Source organism: Felis catus, chromosome A1, assembly GCF_018350175.1.
Source record: "Felis catus isolate Fca126 chromosome A1, F.catus_Fca126_mat1.0, whole genome shotgun sequence".
Taxonomy (NCBI): domain Eukaryota; kingdom Metazoa; phylum Chordata; class Mammalia; order Carnivora; family Felidae; genus Felis; species Felis catus.
In genome coordinates, this window is record NC_058368.1 from 35,626,419 (window position 1) to 35,647,182 (window position 20,764).

The following is a 20,764-nucleotide window of genomic DNA, read 5'->3' on the forward strand; positions in this document are numbered from 1 at the left end:
AAGGCCCTTTATTTTTAATACGAAGTAGGATATAGGGTGTAGTCACATCCTATATTGAGATCTTCCCCTCCCCTTTCCAACTCTCACTCTGCATTCCTCTGTCCAGTTTCTCATGAGTTCTCATTTTGGTTCACAAAGCAACAACTTGCCTTTTTTTGGGTAAACACCTTTTCCAATCTACTACTCTCTGGTATTTCATTTCACTACACCTCTAAGCCCACTGCCCTTTTATTTGCATGCAATGTAGATTATAAATTTTTTTTTCAGTAAATATGCTGAAAATCTTTAAACACACAATTTATTGTGTTATGGTAGGAACTATAAGTCTATTTATATGACTTTGAAAGTAGCCCAGCTTACATCAGCAAGTTTAATAAGAGCTTCTGATGATAGAATAAGTGCTTCTTATTATGTTCAAATCTGAGTGCTTGGTTTTTGACACTTTTCCTTGGTATAGGTAACACACTTTTGAAGGATTTCTACCTCCATGCTATAATAGCTTCTCTATTACTGCATTTATCACTTTACACTGTAACTATTTGTTCACGGAACTGCCTTACATGTTAGCCTATGAGATCACCAAGGTCAGGAACTGTATTTTCATTCCTTCAACACATAGTTTTTGAGCACCTGCTACATCTCACACAGTGTGATAGGAACAGGAAATATAGTGATGAACAAGATAAACATGGCTTATTTAGGTAAATACAGTGTGGTCCGAACCCCAGTCTGGTATGTTACTCAGCCATTGCCACAGTAATGCTGTATAACAAACCATTCCAGAACTCAGTGGCTCACAATAACAAGAATGTGTTCTCATGCACATGGGTCTTCAGGTTCTGCATAGTTTGGTTAATCCAGGCTGGACTCCTATGGGAGGTTTTGCCTCAGGCTGAAGGATGGCTAGACCTGGCTCCCCACTGTAATTTGGGTTCAAGTCTAAGACATTTGCGTTGAACCTAGGGCACAGCCTTCTCATATCATGCTCTCCTCATGGTGGGTCATTAGAGCACAAAATGTCAAATACATGGAGCAGATGAAACGTCTGTTCCATATTTATTGACTTTTCACTGGCCGAAACAAGTCTCACGACCAAGCCCAACAACAATGAGGCAGGAAAGGTCCCCATGTGCAGGGACACTGCACAGTTCCATGGTAAAGGGTGAGATTTATACTTCCAATAGAGTGGGTGTCAAGAATTGCAGAATATAATGCAATCTGCTACACTAGATCACTGTTTTTGTTATAGCTGATCATCATACCCTGTAGTGCTTCCCTTTAAATTATTCCTCATAAATAATTTGTTCAGTATTTGTCTCCCTACTCCTTGGTAAGCTCCATAAAGATAGAGATTCTGCTTTATTCACTAGTTATTTACTAAATTATCCTTTACACACAGTAACTGCTCAATAAATTAATATTTGATTAAATTGAATTCATAAGTGTCATGATAAGGACCTTCAGAGAGCTAATAGAGCATATGGAACAGAGGTTTGTGCCATTTCCTGCTCATTGTTATCACCTGGGGAACTTTAAAACTCTCCATGCCTGTTCTTCGCCCAGCCCATTCAAGAGGAACCTCCCAGCTTTAATCTCTGAAAGTGGAGACTGGGTCTTGGTGGGTTCGCAATGTATACCAGGTGATTCTAATATGTAGCCAGGGATGAGAATCACTGAGTGATTCTGACTCAAACCTGACTCAGATTTGGGCAATCAGGGAAGACCTCATGGAGTACATGGTATTTAAGCGCATGCTGGTTAGTAGGTTTTGCCCTGCTTTGGGGGGTGAGGGCAGGGTGGAGGACAGTGGAGGCTTTTCCGTGGAGGCTTTTCCGTGGAGGCTTTTCCGTGGAGGCTTTTCCGTGGAGGCTGTTGTATGAGCCAAGAAATTGAGGTAAAAGAGAGCTCTTTTACCTGGTGTTTGGGCTGAGGTGAGCAACGGGGAAGCTAACAACTGTGGCTCTGGGCAGAATTTTTAGATAAAATGACCAGAAAACCTTCAGATTTGAGGGGAAAGCCTTTGCCATCAGGAAGCAGAGGTCTCTCAGAATAAGGCTCTGCCTGGTCTGAGTAACTTCCCTTAGCTGCTTGCCCAGATGAAGCTTTTGTTTGGTGTCCGTTAGCTTGAGTTTATTTCCGTTGTTGTTGCTATTACACTGAACTCTTTCCAACTCTTCTTTGTTTATATAACTCTCTGGGCAGACGTGTCACATCTAGGATGTGACAGTCTTCCCAGGCAGCGTTTTTGTTCATGGTCACAGCTGAGTTACACTTTAATAGTAGGCAAGCACGTGTATTTTTTTCAAGTATTAATACACGAAATAATGATACCGAGAACATCTCTGCTTTAAAAAAAAATTCCTCTTCAAGATAGACTTTATGTAGCTCAATATTCTCCCTATACTAATCCATGTGACGAATCAGCTTCAGGTTTTTTTTTATCAGTAAAACCTTGCTGCTCTTGTCAAAGTGATTTACTTACTTGCATTCAATAATGAGAAATATTTATCCATCATGTTTTATTTCTTGTCTCAGGAAGCTTAGAGCTAAAATTGCAGGATTCAATATTAGCCCAGGTTTGGGGTATAATTCTCTTCCTGCCTATCAAATTTTAATTTTTTACTTTTATTTTTAGCAATTCTGCTCTACATGCGTCTTCAGCGGTAATCTACCGTAAATAGTTTTTTGGAGCAAGAAGATGACAATACCAGGTGAGGTACTCAGAACTCTTAGTAGATATTGTGGCAAATAAATGGGTACAGGACTCCTTCACTGTCCCCAAATTTTCAATCTACTAAATATTCAGAGAAGAATTTTGCTGCAAATAAGTATATTAGTGAATGTTTAGGCCTCAAATTATCTCAACAGGTCTAAAGCTAACAATGTATTTCTTTGCATTTTATCTGAAAATCAAAGTTATAACCATTTGAGTTAAATTTTTTCCAATTATACACAGAGAGAGATCTAGATGGATACATACATGCACATCTGCAAAGGTAGCAGTAGTTAACATTACCAATCACTATCATTGTGAAGGTTGGCGAATGTGAAATGTTTGTTTTTAGCCGTTCCAGTTGGAAGGTATAGGGCAGTGACAGTGAAATAGTAAATGCATAAATAATTGCTGCCTGCTGCCTCTGCAGCTTTACAGAGAAAATAGTATCAATTGAAATCAAGTGATTTTGAGCCCGGTCATTTTGCAGCAGAGAAAACCAAACACCCTCCTCCAAGGAAGTTTTGAATACAGGGTTCAACCAACCAATAAATGGAGATTTTCCAAGGAAAATTAGACCATTCTAGATCCCAACATTAGGGCTGTCCTCCAATATACCTCCTTTGAAAAAAAAAAAAAAAACCCTCTGAAAAATACTTCTTGTCACAATTCTGCCTTCTGAATTTAGTTAGCAGTTTTATCACCTTCATTTTATTAACCTCTGTTAATCATGAAAAACATATTACTGGCATTCCATTGATCTTCTGGTCAGAATTTGTAAAGGAAAGCCTTCTTATTTCTATTTACTAACATGAATGAAAAAGATTTAAAGCAAGACACTTAGCATAGAAAACTCATAAACTTCCACCTAAATAAGCAGTTACAGAAAAGCAGATGCGTCTAGATTGCACTGGTAAATGGTGCTGTGTTATAGACCAGTCAATACAGTTAATGCTAATTGTAATGTGCTTTGGTAAAAGTTGTACTTTATCTTAATTTCTTCTGATTTATGTCATTTTCCATAAAGTAATTCTGAAAACTTAAAGCTTATTGCATTCAGTTCCTGCTAAAGGGAGGCTGATAGGGATTTAAATAACATTTTACCCTGAGTATTCAGATATCCGGTTACATATTGCCCTTAGTTCAGCATGGGCTGATGTTTACTAGATCATATCCAACCTGCCCTAGACTTCCTGTAACATAGCTCAAAGTACCAATGAGGGACAGGTCTTGACCTGAGGCATATTAATAGAAAATACCACAAGCATTTGTCTCCAGAGGCAATATCCTTTATGACTGCCTATAGAAATATTTAACATGTGCGTGGAGTGCCTTGATCATTTTGTTCTGTAAGCAGTGCATTTACAAAATGGAAGAATGAAAATTCAATTTTTTTTTATTTGATTACAAGTCTCTGGTGAACTGTTCTGTGGTTGCTCCTTATATACCAGTTCCTACTCCTTGGGACAAATGCAGAAACTGCAGGAGCCAGATCTATCACATGCTATTCTAAAGAAGGCAGAAACTTTCAGAGCTTCCTGCTTTTATGGATGTAAAAAGAAAAACAAAATCCTGCCTCATCCCCTACTAGGCAGTATCATGGCAGATGATTGCATAACACCATCTTATGCTGAGCGCGGCTTCTTCCTTCTCCTCCTCCTCCCTCCCCTTCCACCTCCCCCTTCCCCATTTAGTTCACATTTACCTTTATAGAAATTTTTGGCTAGATAATTCACACACTTGGGGGGAAAATAAAACTTAGCAAAATGCCAAGTTCTATACTAAGACATTTACAGAGGAGAATCTGTAGTTATTCTTCCCAGCGTAGTATGGAAATGAATTCAGGAGTTTAATTTTCTTTTCCTGCTCATTGCCAGAATTATTTATTGCTGAAAATTGAGGAGTTGCATTATAGTCATTATTTCTTTTGGTTTAAAAATTCAGTTTGATAGTAATCTCAAAGAAAAAAAAAATCCACAAAGTTTAAATGTGGTTTGGAAAGGCAGCAGAGGGATTTGAAGAGAACAGATCTGATGAAAAAGAAAAATGTTTTAGCATTTTTCAACCGCCCAGAGTGGAATCAGTGAAAAACAGAAGTCTCAGAAGGAAGCTGCAACAAAGTAAAAAGGGTTTATAAAAGAATACATAGCCATTTTGAGACTTGTGTTGGAAAGGATAAGGTGATATTTTTTTTTTTATCTGAGACTGTAATGAAAAGACCAGAATTACAGATTTGATGCCTCTATGAGAACCAAACTTTTCCATGACAACAAACTAGACTTCCATCCCCGGCTAAACATCTTGAAAAATGTGTGAATAGGGAACTGATTATACAAAGTTGATTCCATGTCAATTTGTGGGAAAACAATGCATAATTAAGGGTCGGAGTGAGCATGTTAATTGAGACCTGTTCCCACAAACTAATCTGAATGATGATGAGAGCTGAAATTTACCTAGGCTCTATGAAACTCTACAGACCTGAAATAAACAGATTATGGCACAGTCTTATTCATTGTTGCTATCTATGCGGATTGTTCTGTTCTGCCATCAATTCTGCAGCCATGATTATTGTCAACAGCCAAAGTAAACATGAGCAAACAGGATGGTGTCCTGGGGGGAAACACACAGAGAATAGAGGTGAGGTTTTACCCTCTTCTCTGCACTTCCACTAATGAGCCATTTATTTGAGGCCCTATATAGGGAAGCCCTATAAGCTCCTTTTTAGTTTCCTCAACATTCATATAGGAATAATAATATTCACTTGTCTACTACCTCACTGGGTTCTTACGAATATGAAATGATTTGAGTTAAATAAAAGAATCTTAGAAACGATTAAAAGCACTTACAAATGTAAGACCTGGATAGTATTTATGATCAGTGGTGCCCTAGATCATTCCGGAATCTGCTCAAGGCTCTGCTTTCATGGCAATTGACAGCATTGACATTAGTTTTATTTTTTTCCCAAACTTCATCTTAACACATTCCCATTTTGAATATAGTAGCTGAGATTGTTTTTGTAAAGGAGACTTGTCTTTTATACTTGAGTTGCTCTAAGTAGAAAAGTTCTATTGTAGAGACTTTCATTTTTAGTATTTGGAAGACTTGGGAAAGAAGTTCAAATTCAGAGGCAAGTTTCAAATCTCCACAGGTATTTCAGTGGTAATGGTAACAATATTTGCACTACCTGCATAGGTAAAGGTCTTGACTTCCCTTTATGGTCCTGTCATATGCATACTACAGATGGAAAAAGACAGAATGATACTTCCTGGGAAAAGCCATCTGGCCTCAGACAGGTTCCCGTAGAGAGGGAAAACATTGGTATGGTCATCAAGGGTCTGGGTCATGGATATGGAGGTTGAAAATTCAGGGCCAGTATATTCAGAGATTATTGGGCTCAGGCACATAACTCAGAGCAACTCATACGTCCGACATTAAAATTCCAGAATGTCCATTTATTCACTTATAATCAAAACTCTAACTCTTCACGGATAGATCTGAGCAGAACAATCCTCATCAGAAGGTTACTTGATGGATAGGTTACTGCCTAACCTGAATGGTGGTCAATTCACCAGAATCCTGTGGGACATCTGTGTTGCACAGGCTAGGTCCTGGGCTCATGGTTCAGAAAATCCGGTCTTTTGCACAGAGCTAGAGTTGCAAAGTCCATCTTTGACCCCTTTGACCTGCCCTCTGGCTGGCCAACTGACTTTCAGATTAAGACATTTTTTTTTTCTTGTCTTATTAATACTTTCCATTCAGGTTTAGCTTGGGAGGTATTCTGCCTCTTTAAGATAATCCTGTATCTTTGCTCTGATATATTAAATGTTTGTTTCATAGAAATACTTGGAGGGTAATCTTTCCAAGTTTTCAGGCTGCACCTCACTCTTGCCCCAGGTAATATATCACCAACAATCCTTCCTCACATTTCCCTGAGCTTGTTCTATGTTCGTAAACTTCTGGGCCTTTGAACATGATTTGGTCAGGAATGCTTGCCATACCTAATAATAAACTCCTACAAAACTTCCAGTACCACTTTAAAAGTCCATTCCTCTGTGCCCACAGGGGAGGCGTGGGCTAGTGTTCACTACAGTACCAAACTCCATTGTACTGTAGGGCTTAAGTCACTTTTCTGGCTTATCCCTTCCCCCAATGGAGAAAAATGGAGAAAAATCATCCTCCTCATTTTGCAAGAGTGACAATGTAGAAATCCCAATCTTCAAGGAACCATTCTAGTTCCATAGCCCCACAGTAGTTATGAGGCCTCCTCTTGGCTACGGGGATTTTATTTCCTCAAATAAAGTTGTATCATTAATCACTAGAATACTTTGAGATTCAAGGAACAGCTCCAGCCCTAGTGGATTACATTTTTAATTGCAGCTAGCACTTATTGTGTGCTTACTACATGCTAGGCAGAGGATAAACATTTTGGATAGATTATTTGATGTAGTCTTCACAGTGACCTTATAATGTAGGTTGTTTGATTATTCTAATTTATACATAGAGAGAATGACAGAACAGACGAGTGGTAGGAGGTAGAGCCAAGACATAAATCCAGTGAAATCTGAAACAGTGTGGTGACCAAACAAGTGTTCCATTACCAAAAACACTTGGTTTTCCCATGGAAATTGTCCCTGTACTATCCCTGATCCCTACTGCAAAGATAGATCTAGGCATTCCACAATGGCTAAGCATCTTGGCAAGATGTGGGCAAATAAAAAGTCAGGAGGTGTAGAAACTTAGACTTTGTTGATGTAGGAATAGTGCCAGGTACTCCTTGGATCAGCTACAGCTCCCAACAGACAACTTTCTCAGCTGCCACAGAGCCATAAACACAGCTCTGGGATCCACTGATCAGTGCTCTGAGCTGTCCAGGAGAATGTCACACAACAAGGAAGTATTAAGATTTGAACTAAAAAAAGGTGTGTTTTGTTTTTGTTTTTTTGTGCCCTATAAAGCCACAATTCAAAAAAAAAAATAATACTTTTCAAAGACTCCATTTTGTCATAATTTCCCAAATATTAGACATCTATTGGTTGTATATATGCACATTCTCTACTCCAAAGCCTATGTTGTGATAAAGCTGTACCCCTGAGAGCCCTGAAGAAAGAACCTTCTGCCTCACCCAGTATTCACAGGGTTAGAGATAGCAAACTTTTCTTCCTTTTGGAAAACCAATAAAGGGCTTTCATCATTAATGGACCATAATCTTTGTTATATGACCATATTTTCAGCCACACTATTTGCTCATCCAGAGGAAGCTGCTGTATAGGTTACTGCCATCAACCACTGGCACTCAGCCAGCTCTAATATCTTAGCACAGCTATTGCTCATAGTGTCCTTCTGTCCTTTCAGAAACATACATTTGGCACCTGCCATTTGCAGGCCACTTTGCTATCAACCCTCAGTGTTTTACGTTTTATAAGTGTATCCAAGTACAGACAATCATTTGGTCAGTGTGAAGCTTTAAGGTTCATGCTTAGTGTGTCTCAAATGTCAGTCAAATGGATACAAGTATCCCCTCCTTCTCAAAGGTTTATCTCACACCACTTCACTTTTATGAAAGACCTACGCTTGTACCTGTTTTCGCAAACCGGAAGAATTCCACTGAGATTTTCACTAGCATGAAAGCAAGAAAAGGCAAAAATAATGTTCAGCATTTGTTTTGCAATGAGCAGTTATGAAGGCAGCATGTACCCAGAGTGGCAAGGGGGACCCACCACGCTCCTTCCCTGGGAGCTACACTCAGTGTCTCAGCATCAAGCTGTCATAGCTTTGAGCTTTGTGAGCATCTGTGCTTTATCTTGATTCGTTCTGTGCATCTGTGAGCAAGATGTGTCCTAAGGTATCAGAAGAGGCTTAGAGAGGTTATTTTTGGGGTCTGGGAATGCTCAAAATTTTTTCCATATAAATTAATGGTGACTGCTTCATTTCAGCTTATGAAAGTTTTAATAGGAAGGCTCTATTCCAGATAGCAAGGGAAACCCATACTCTGCTGGGTAATTGGGAGAGCAGTATGCCTTTTAGAATCAAAGGGCACTCAACCTTTGAAACTGGTTGTTGCCTCTCCCTTCCTCATCTGTCTTTCCCCCAAATCTATCTCCAAATTCATCTTCTCTCATCCCGTACATACAAACACATGCTTAATCAAAACAAATCTGTGGAGCAGCTACTCACATGGCTACTCCATCATTAAGATCTATCACTTTACAGCACCTTATGGTTATAATAGGATGCCCCCCCCCCCGCCTTTGATTAATTCTTGTTCAACATCTCTCACACTTGCCTACCCACGAAACTCTTTCCTGGGGGAGAAAACAAAATTACACCTTCTTTTACAATGATCCAGCAGAGAAAATGAGATTGCCCAACACATTACAGCGTCTATTCAGCAGAGCCACATGCTCCCTCTTGAGATAGGATGGAAAATGAGCTGCCAGAAGAGGAAGAAGAAAAAAAAAACTCCTAAAGAGTGTCACAGTTACCACTTTTCATTGGTGCTCTTAGTGACAGTACTTCTGACCTAAGACGACTGAGACATACAGATGTACTCCTGAGTCTTCTCATTAGCCTAATGAGGATGGAGTCAGGCAAAGAGTTAATTTGACTAATTTAATCAGCATGCCCCTCCACGTGTCTACTGGGAGAACACCAAAGTGACGGAGACAAACAGAAACACACAGAGGAGAGGAATTTACTGAGCTGTGTTTGCCATTAGGCAGAGCCACTGTTTGAAAACATAATAGAATCAAAGCTGGAAAGAACCTTAATGATTGTTTCACCCATTCACATGATTTTATAAGGTCTAATGAGGTTGAGGAATTATGATAAAAATAAAATTTACTGTCAAATGAGGGATACATGGGAAAGCACTTTATAAACTGTAATCTGCTATGTGTGCACATATAGAAAATAGTGTCAGATTGTTTTCCCCAAACAACATAGGAGAATTTAAACGATGGGTACATTGTTCTATATTTTCATAGAACAAATAATATAAATTAATTTCTTCTCCACCTCCCTACAAAAACTGATCCTTTAGCTGTGTGACATACAAACTACTCATATGGATATAGTGTGAAATCATAAAAAATTTGTCCCAAACTTCTCATGCTTTTGAAAACTTGAGAAAAATAAAGCATTGATACATGTTCTTTGATGCTGAATATAAATTTTAGTTTTACCAGATTTAGGGGTTTTCAATTAATACTTGGTGTGGATGATTTATGTGTTTGATTAATGGTTTTCGATTTCTTTAAAGTTCCACCTTAAAATGAGCACCATAAAATGTCTCTTTAATGTTGGCAGTGCTTTTGACAGCGTGCCTTGATCTTACAATTAGAAATTAAGCCACAATTACCCATCAGATTCAGTAATTCTAAGAGAGTTGATTGAGGGTTTTTTCCTGGACAATAGAATGTCATTTGCATTGATTATTTCATTATATTAATTTTCTCATCACTTTCCCTTTTTCTTTTTTTTTTTTTTTTATTTCAACATTATTAAGGAAGTTTTTTCAACAGGCTTAAGCCTAAGGGGATGAAAGAGCAAATGAATGGGTTTCTTCAGTTTAAAAAAAAGAAAAAAGAAAAAAGAAAAAAAAGGAAGAAAAGGCTTATGAGGATACTAAGCTTCCTAGCCTATAAATTGGTCCTGTTCTTTTTCCTCGATAATAGTGTGTGGATTTAAAGAGGATGGGAAAAATTATATTTTGAGGGTGAGTCTTTTAAGAAATTGATCTTTTGTGGTGTCCTTTCTGTTTGAACAACATTGCTGCTATCCCAGCAGCCAGACCAGGCAACGTGTAATACTGTTGTTAAGTTTTCTTACAAATAATTTTTTCTTTACTCCATTATCGATGGAGATATTATTATGTATAGTAGGTATAAAGCTTAAACTCTTGTAGGAGAGATAGATATCAAACAAATAAACAAATATGACTTTAAATAGAAGTTCCATAAAGGAAAAGAATTAAGTTCTATGAGAGAAAAAAGGAGATAACCTAATTTATATGGGAGGGTAGCCAGAGAAGTCCTCTCTGAGAGATGTAAAGAAGAGATGCATATTTAGGCTTATAGAGGATGTGAAGAGGGATTAGGCTAAAACAACAGCATATGCCAAGGATCCTGAATCAGGGAAGACCTTGGTAGGTTCAAGGACTGTTACCAAGGTCAGTGTAGCTGGAATAAAGGAAAAAGTGGTACAAAATAAGTCTGGAGAGGAAGCCAGTGTTCAACTTGGAGCAGTTCAAGAGTGAATGGGAGAGTTGATGTAGAACAGAGGTGGACTGAATGCAGGATGGAATTCCTCTGCTTCCTCCCAAAACCCACTATAGAATGACAGACAGAAAATGAAATTGTTATAAAAGGCGGCCCCCAAGAACAAAGCGATGCAGAGGAGTCCTTGGCATCAAAATGTTTGAGTCTGCAAAGCATGTGAACAAGTGATGATTGGTTTATCAAATCTGAGGAAGTCTGAAGTGGAGGAAAACTGAGAAGCAACCCAATTTACCAAGTTTCCTCTAGAATTGGGGTAGAGGATAAACACAGAAGGAGTAGCTGAAAGTCCATGCAAGGAGCACTTAGACTCTGTGCCAGTCAGGAGGGGATTCAATACAGAGAATGAGCTGCTTATGAAACAGTTGGAAGAACTAGAAAAGTGCAGGTCAGAGAGAGACATGGCTGCTACTTAGATTTGCTGTCAGTTTTCAAAGAATCAAGCAGTGCGGGAAATTCAGGAAACTGCCAAAGATATCACAACTATCTGAAGCATCATAGCAAGTGATTCACAAGGAAATGTTCTTAGGCTGCTGTAAAATCTCATATTTGAAAAGTCCCTTTCAAATCACAATAGTGACTCCACAATGGTAAGCCAATGCACAAGCATAAGCTTTAAACAACTATTTAGTTCCCCACATTAAATATGAACCAAGGATCATCAACACTTGAGGAAGGCAACACACATGAAAATCAGAGCCCAAAATAAAAATTAGAAAACAAAACACATGGAAGACAGAGGCTATGAAGGAAAGAGAAAAAGAAAACTAACAATAATTATCCTTGGAGAGGAAGGAGAATATATTGAAGTGGGAACAGAAAGCTTTTTTTTTTTTAACTTTTTAAATTAAAACATGATAGCAGAGGGGTGCCTGGGTGGCGCAGTCGGTTAACCGTCCGACTTCAGCCAGGTCACGATCTCGCGGTCCATGAGTTCGAGCCCCACGTCAGGCTCTGGGCTGATGGCTCAGAGCCTGGAGCCTGTTTGCGATTCTGTGTCTCCCTCTCTCTCTGCCCCTACCCCGTTCATGCTCTGTCTCTCTCTGTCCCAAAAATAAATAAACGTTGAAAAAAAACTTAAAAAAAAAAAACATGATAGCAGAACTAAAAACCTTAATAGTAACTTTAGAAAGTAGTTACTGGGGTGCCTGGGTTGCTCAGTCAAGTAAGTGTCTGACTTTGGCTCAGGTTATGATCTCACAGTTCCTGAGTTCCAGACCTGCATCAGGCTCTGAGCTATCAGATGGAAGCTGTGCAGGTGGAAGGAATGGCAGGTGTTTGTGGAACAAGGCCCTGATAGCTCAGAGCCTGGAGCCAGCTTCAGATTCTGTGTCTTCCTCTCTCTCTCTCTCTCTCTCTCTCTCTCTCTCTCTCTCTCTCTCTCACCCTCCCGTGCTCAGGCTCGCTCTCTCTCTCTCTCTCTCTCTCTCAAGAATAAACATTTAAAAAATAAAAAAAAAGAAGTTACTATCCCAGAAATTAGAGTAAAAAGCTCAGAGGTTTTAAACAAAAAGGGAGAGAAAGGATACAGAATGGTTCAAATGATGGATGCTCCAAAAATGACACAAGGAAAGTATAAAAGAAGAAATTTTAGTGGAGAGTAACTCAAGATGATATATCAGAAATGAAGGACACTGCTCAACACAATGAATGAACATAAACCAAGATACTTAAAACACTGGGGACAAAAACCTTACAAAATTTTAAAGAGGGAACTAACCCAGCACTTATATCTGGGATTGGCACACTTTCCTATAAAGAGTCAGAACATAAATGTTTTAGAATTTGAGGGCTGTACAGTAAGTGTCAAAACTATCCAACTCTGCTGTTATAGTGTGAAAGCAGACATAAACACTATGTAAATAAATGAGCATGGTTGTGTTGCAATAAAACTTTATTAACAAAAACAGGCTGTGTGCTAGATTTAGCCACAGACTATAATTTACTAACCTCTGACTTACGTAAGAAATCAAGACTCAAAATGGCATTAGACTGCAGTAAACAGACTGAGGACTAGATGACAGTTCCTCACTGTTGGTAAAATTCTGAAGGAAAATTATTTTTCACCTAGAATCCTGTTCCCAGGAAATTATCAAATGTGAGGTGTGAATAAATTCTCAAAAATGTTACCTTCCATTAAACTTGACTCAGGAAACAAACCAACAGGGGGCTTCATCAAAATGAGAAAGAAAATTAAGAAAGAGAAAGACATGGGATCCTGAAACCAGGAATTAGGTTCCATTTCTTGGAACTCAGATTATAAGAAAGCAAAAGACCATGCCTGTAAGTCATTCAGCATGAAAGGCAACCACTCTACTTTGGAGCAGATCACAGGGTTTTTTTGTTTTTTTTTTTTTTAATGTTTGTTTACATTTTTAAAGAGAGAATGCGCAACTGTGCATGTGCATGGAGGAGGGGCAGAGAGAGAGGGAGAGAGAATCCCGAGCAGGATCCACACTGTCAGCATGAAGCCCGAGGCAGGGCTCGATCCCACCAACCATGATAAGATCACAAACTAAGCCGAAATCAAGAGTTGGACATCTAACTGACTGAACCACCCAGGTGCCCCTCACAGGGTTTTGATGGAAACTGCTTTAAAATGAAATTGAGAGAATATCAATTGTCTATATGGATTCAGAGGGTATTTATATGGTTAGGAGAAGTTCTAGGTGTACATTAATTATAGACACATGCAAAACTAAACATAACAACTAATATTAACTCCAAAGGAAACAAAAAGTTGCACAGGAAAAAAATCATTGATCACTATATAATCCAACACTGATAGAGGTCTCAGAGTCCTAATAAATATTGATCCGATCAAAATTACGATAGAACTGTATCGAACAGATGGAAGGAATGGCAGTGTGCAGTAGAGGCAGGTGTTTGTGGAACAAGGAGTTAAAACTTTGTCTCCCATTAGTGTAAAATCAAGGTAATAAAATCTAAATTATAAAAATAAGCAGTGTTATAAACATTTAGAATTTTGGAGGTAAATACCAAACAAATCAGCTACAAGAGTTGAATATGGTTGTCTGAGTATTCTGGACCAGGGCAAGAATCATTTAACAAGACTTGTAGAACAATTTGACTCTTGTAAACTCTGTGTATGTATAACACTTTGATTTTTTTGTTATTTTGTTAAGAATAGTAAGTAGTTTTCCATCGATAAGAAAATCAGCCAATAGTATATTTAATCAATGGATTTTGTATTAACTCTTAATCCAGGTGAAACGTTTATGTTTTAAGGTGGATAAAGGTCAAAAACCTGAAAGCAATACTACGTTGTATTTCTACATATATACGTGCTAAAGAAGAATGACTTGCTCAGGGAAAAACAATGCAGAATGTCATGGCCTCTTGGAAGGAGGACAGTGAGAGCAGAGAATGGTCCCAGAAGTGCCTCCCCTCTAGAGTATTTTGTTTCTCCTAAGCAAATGAGGTGAAGTAATACATTTAGACAAAGCAGGAAGCAAAGAGGCAAGGAAGAGAAGGGTAACGTGAACAGCAACAATAACATTAAAATCGGAGATGGGTTCCTCTTTCTGACAACACTTTGTCACTCCATATAGTCCCTCCATTTTTCTTTCACTTCCTTTTCTCTCTGTTTTGTTTTGCTTTTGTTGTTTTGTGCACTGTGTTTGGGTTTCCATCAGTGTTCCAACATGCGGTTGCAAAGACTGTACCTCTCTCCGGTGACAGTTCTGTACTGTCGTGCCTCTTGAGAGGGTCTAAATTTTCTTACCTCCCATCAGCTTTTAAAGTTAATCGTGGTGGTGTTTTTAAGTAACAAGGCCTCAGTAGGAGTAATTCTGAGTAAAATACAGTGTTACCAATTAAACTTGTTTTCTACCCCAGCCCACCATGTAGTCATGTCTTTGGAGAGTACCAGCTTTAACTAAAACCAGGGTGCTATTTGAAACACAATTGTGTCATTAAGCATATTGAGAAAACAGGAAGTAGCTACTGCCTGGATTGGTTCAGTCATGCAAACTCATCAGAAGCCAGGCTCCTTCTACACTGCCATCCTCAAAGCATTGACTCAGTTTTCAGATTTACCCCTTGCAGTGCTATGGGGATCGCCACAGTCCCAATGTGTGCTCGAAGAAGGTTGTTTCATACCATGCATCTCTGTTGCATTACTGAGGAAATCTTTCTTAGCAACCAAAGCGGACAGTCTTTCATGTTGCATTCACCAGCGTTGGGCCACATGCAAAGGAGGGTGGAAAAAAATGAGAATCTAGGATTTTCAACTTCTACAATGAGAGGGAGGTTCTGCCAGCAAGCAAGTGGGGGTATGACATCTCCGTTGGCTAGGTGACCCACAGTGCCTACAACTGTCCTTGGATGCCTTAGAACATCCACCACCATACCCCGTGGAGGGCATAGAGGTGCCCAGCAGACAGAGCCATACCTATCAGATGTAGCAGCAATGCCTACCAGAAGCGGCACTACCGAGAAGGAAAGGCAGTACCAAATGGAAGCCTCAGTGGTGCCAGTGGGCACAGTGTGTCCGACAGACATTAGCCAAGTTCAGCCCTGGGAGAGACTGTAGCTTCATTGTTCAATATAATCACCAATATCCACCTGTGGTGCTTCAAACTGAAATAAAATTTGAAATTCAGTTCTTCACACTGCCTACATTTCAAGTGTGAAACACCCACTAGTAACTACACCTAGTTGCTACCATATGATGCATCACAGGTAAAGAATATTTCCATCTTTACAGAAAGTTTATTGGACAGTACTGGAGCAGAGCAAGGGAAGAACTTCTCACGGGACAAATCCACATATGTAGAAATAAGATTACATTACACCTCATCTCCAAGGATCCCCAGGAAGTCATGGTACAAACTTTTGGTCAAGATAGGAACGAAATTTACTAGCTAATGATTTATAACCTGCTGTTTAAAGCCCAAAATTCCCACGGAGGCACCCAGTGTCAGCTAGTCTGCATTTAGTGAAAACGTGTAGGTTGATGGTCCCCCCCCACCCCCACCCCGGTTTACCTGGTCACTCAGCCTGGTTCTGACCGTGAGATCAGTGTAGCATAAAAACTTCCAAGCAAACTTGTGCCTCATCTTCCCTAAAACAGATACCTTGTTCTCCTATTGGTAGCCATGACTCCCAGATGGAGCATGTTCTGCACAATTGAGAGAAGACTTTGGAAGCTGTGCCCAGGTGTTCCAGACCTCTGTAATGTTGCTTTGTGCTTTCTTGCTCCTGGTGCCGTGTATCCTTTGCTTGTAATAAATCTTTCATGAGTATATCTTGTTAGAATCCTGAGAGTCCTTTCAATTATCTGACCCCGAGTAATTGCCGTACCCCATGGTGGCCCATCAGATTTGGTCATTAACACATACGAAATACCCTCCTGACGCTCCTAGAAGTAACTAGATTGAACTTTACAAGGCTCTGGAGGTCCCACACCAGCAGATGTGAGCAAGAAACATCCATATATATATATATATAAATAAGACTTTGCCGTTGTTCTTCACCCTTACATGCCAAATGGAAGTTACAAATGGAATGATATAGTTTGATATGAATATAAATCAGAGATTATTTGTGTTCGAATCCTTGTAAAGATAATTTTATTGCCTAAACCTCCTTTTTTTTCTTCTATATAATGGGAAATATTGCAGAATTCCAATCATAGGATTGCTTGAGGGTTGATTTATACAATACATGTGGTAAGTACGTACAATGATGATAGTGTAGGAAGAACTCTGTAAGTATGAGCTCTTGTTACATACTGCCCAGCTAAGTATATGTGTTAAATATGAACATTTATAACAAACTGGATAATGCATTACCTTAAAGATATCATTATCTGTCTCAGATTTTATTTTATTTCATTTAGTGGCATTATCTCAATTACCTTCCAACTTTACATCTATTTTGTTTTCCTTTAAATGATATTTTATATGAATGCACCCTGTATCTGAGTAGAGTGCTAGATCTTCTAGCTCTAAATGGAATAATATTTTCATATGCTCTATATATTCTATGCGTGGCTCTTGCTCAGTGGGAAAATTATGGATGTAGTTGTTAGGCCGCTAACTCAAATTCTTCCCCTGGTGGTTAATCATGGTTTCTAATCCCAGTGGTATAAACGGCTTTCTGGCAGCCTTCTGGCATAATCCTCTCACTTTATAGTGAGATTTCACAGCTAGTAAATGATAGAACTGGGACTCCAATCCAATCAGACCCATATAAATGTTGAAGTTGTAAGAATATATAGATGATACGGTATATTTCTGGAGAGGATATCATTTGTGATAGACATATGAGATTATAAAGAGACAAACATAATTTTAAGAAATTGTTCAAACTAATTCATATGACCGTGCTGCAGGAGAGGCAATATAAGATATTTTTCCTACTGTTAAAGAACTTAGACCCCTAGTTGTACTTGTCCTGTTTGAGTTTCTTTAAACCACATGAAATAGAAACCCATTCAAGATAACTCACATAAAATGGTGATTTATTGTAAGACTCTATCAAAGAAGAAAAAGTAATATGGATGCATTTCAGGTAAACTAGAACTGGAAAGTGGAATGATATTAAGAATTGAGACAGGCACATAATCTCTTCCTCTCGTGGTGACAAATTCTCTAATCTGAGAATTCTTTGCTTTGAATTCCTTTCTGTCTTGCCTGGTTTTCTCTCCTGGCGTACATGAACATAGCCAACACAGCCTGACTCTTAACTCTAGAGTTCATCACTTTGTGATGACCAGCATTGTGTCTCTCTTTTCTTTCAGGCAGCATCCTCCTTACCATTATAGTCCATCCGCATTGTTTTCTGTCGGCACAGAAGTTCATCTGTCATTAATCAGTTTGGATGGAGGTTTGTGGACATCTGGAATCTACAGCTGACCCTTACAAGGCTGTGGGAAAGTAAGTACCTCCAAACATATCCTTTACACATATACTCGTGTAACGTTCAAGAACCATACAAGGGTGGCCATTTAGGGCTATTCTCGAGGTGTCACATGAAATATATGCCAAATATGTAGTAAAAACAGAAGTTCTTCAATCGTTCCACAGTAGCAGATATCCATCTGCACTGAAGCTCCAGGAAGTCCAAACAAAGGATGTAGATGTGAAATGATATCTTGAAGAATGGGTAGAGTATGATTATTTGGAAAGAAGATAAAAAGGTATTGCACTCAGGCAAAAGGGCATGAAGGTAGGAAACGTTAAGGTACAAAGAGTAAAGTATTTGAATTGGAGTAGAATGTCCATAAACAGTTATAACAAAAGATGAGGTTGTAAAAGGTAAATTGTGTGCTAATTGGGGAGGATACTGTGGTGCATATTATAGAGAATGGTTTTGATTCTAGAAGCAAATTTGGATAAGACTTGAATTGTAAAATATTTTCTATGTTGAATACATGGGGAGAAGTTTTGATATTGGGACTGTTTGAAGATGAGACTTGGGTGGTTCAGTATTGGAAAAAAAGAGAAAAGGTAATATAGCATATTCTACCTCTAAGACTCCATCCTTAGGAAATTATAAAAGATAAAGACCAATATTTATGTACCAAGATATTTATGGCAGCACTATAAATAAAACAAAATTCTGGAAATGATTTAAATACCCAAAAACATGGAGATTCATTAATAAATTATGTATACCCAGATGTTGTATCATTAAAAAGAATGTTTCCAAAGAATATTTGATGATATGGGGGGAAGGGAGGTGAAGCTACTCATCATTTATTAAATGCAAAATTCAAGGACAAAGCTAATGTTTATGTATATGATATTTCCAAAAACTTAAATCTTTCAAAGTTTTGATAATTCAATCTCTATTTCTTAAACAGAGGATATTAACATTACTGTTTACATTCTTTTATTATTGTTTACATTCTTGACAAAGATTTATTACAGCAAGCAAATCTTGGTATCTACTATAAATGTTAAGGTAAGTGCTAAGTTTTTATAACAAAAAGATACCCAAAAATATGCCTTCAATAAGACAGAGGTTTCTTTCTCTCTCACGTCTGGCTGGTATAGGCTTGTTGAGTAGCCCCACTTTGCAAAGTATTGTGGGGAGCCAGATTTCTTTTGTCTTCTTCTCCACCTTCCCCTGGGTTATTTTTCTTTCCTCCTGAAACCTGAGTTGGTGCCGTGTCCCTGTTCTAGCCTAAAGGGAGGAGGAAAAAAAGCACAAGTGCAAGCAACTTTATTTTTAAGGTTGTGTAGCAAAATTTGCTCACATGACTTCTGTTCATATCTCATTAGCCAAAATGTGATCACATAGTCATACCTAACTATAAGGGAGGCTAGGAGATATGGTGAGAGGAATGTGCTCTATGACTTAAAAGGAGAAGAGAGGGGATAATTAAGGACCATAACATCTTCCACATCTGCTAGAATACAATGGCTATTCAAGAAACCTTTATTAACTGTTCCTCAAAAATCTAAGGTGTTTTTTTTTGTCTTTATGTCAGTAGTGGAAACTGTGATAGTCAGTAAATCAGCGACCTACTTTAGTTTCCTATTAATTGAGCAATTAGATAATCAAATATAGCAAGGATAAATCTCAGATCAAAAACTTAGGAAAAGGTAACCACATTCCTTTATTTTCTTTAAATCTATTTAAATCTCTAGATTTAGCCCCATTCCATCTGGTCGGAAAGAAATTCACTCTTAGATATTACTGGACTCTTCTCCTGGGTTTGTGTCAAGGATTTCCACCAAGCCCCCCTGGCCATCAGCTGTCAATGAGCATTAGGTGTGTGTTTCTCCAAGCACTGGACTCTGCACAGAAGACAGGAGTATTTTTGAGACCATAGGTGCATAACATATGTCTTATATGTGGGTAAGACACAGGTGTCTTTCAGGATGCCTGGGTGGCTCAGTTAGTTAAGCATCTGACTTCAGCTCAGGTCTCACAGATCATGAGTTTGAGCCCCATGTCGAGCTCTGTGCTAATGGCTCAGAGCCTGGAGCCTGCTTTGGATTCTGTGTCTCCCTCTGTCTCCGTCCCTCCCCTGCTTACACTCTGTCTCTCATACTCTCTCTCTCAAAAATAAACATTAAAAAAATTAAAACAAACAAACAAAAAGACATAGGTTTCTTTCTGCCATCAATTCCCACCCCAACCCTAGCACTGTCAGGGAACAGGTTCCAAAACCCTGTTAGGCAGGCCCTCAGGATCTGTTTTCTCTCTCTCTCTCTCTCTCTCTCTCTCTCTCTCTCTCTCTCTCTCTCTTATTTTTTTTTTTGAAACTATAATTAACATAACAATGTTACATTAGTTTCAGCTGCACAACATAATGATTCAACAATTTTGTACATAGCTAGGTGCTCACCATTATAAGTGTAGTCACCATCTGTCACCAAACAACATTATTACAATGTTATTGACTATATTCCCCATGCTGTATTTTTCATCTCTGTGAGTTATTTTATAACCGAAAGTTTGTACCTCTTAATCCCCTTTATCTATTTCACTCATTCCCTCAACCACCTTCCTTCTGGGCAACCACCAGTTTGTTCTCTGTGTTTAAGAATCTGTTTTTTGGTTTTTGGTTTTTGGTTTGTTGGTTTTTAGATTCCCCATATAAGTGAAACCATATGGTATTGGTCTTTGCTTGCCTGACTTATTTCCCTTAGAATATACCTTCTATGTCCATCCATGTTGTTGCAATTGGCAATATCTCATTCTTTTTGAAGACTGAGTAATATTCCATTGTACGTATATATACATGTGTGTATGTTACATCTTTCTTATTCAGCTGTTGATGGACACTCAGGTTGCTTCC

At 38.6% G+C, this 20,764-nt stretch overlaps 1 long non-coding RNA gene across 2 annotated transcripts; it reads left to right on the forward strand.

The window, feature by feature from the left end:
* Positions 1–1,834: 1,834 nt before the first annotated feature.
* Positions 1,835–18,923, forward strand: LOC123383769. Of its 2 annotated transcripts, none has more exons than XR_006593955.1 (4): positions 1,835–1,931; positions 2,636–2,711; positions 17,753–17,888; positions 18,874–18,923. It is a non-coding gene; the product is annotated as an uncharacterized LOC123383769 (long non-coding RNA). The 2 variants fall into 2 exon arrangements; XR_006593957.1 differs by having other exon boundaries at positions 1,835–1,894.
* Positions 18,924–20,764: the final 1,841 nt, after the last annotated feature.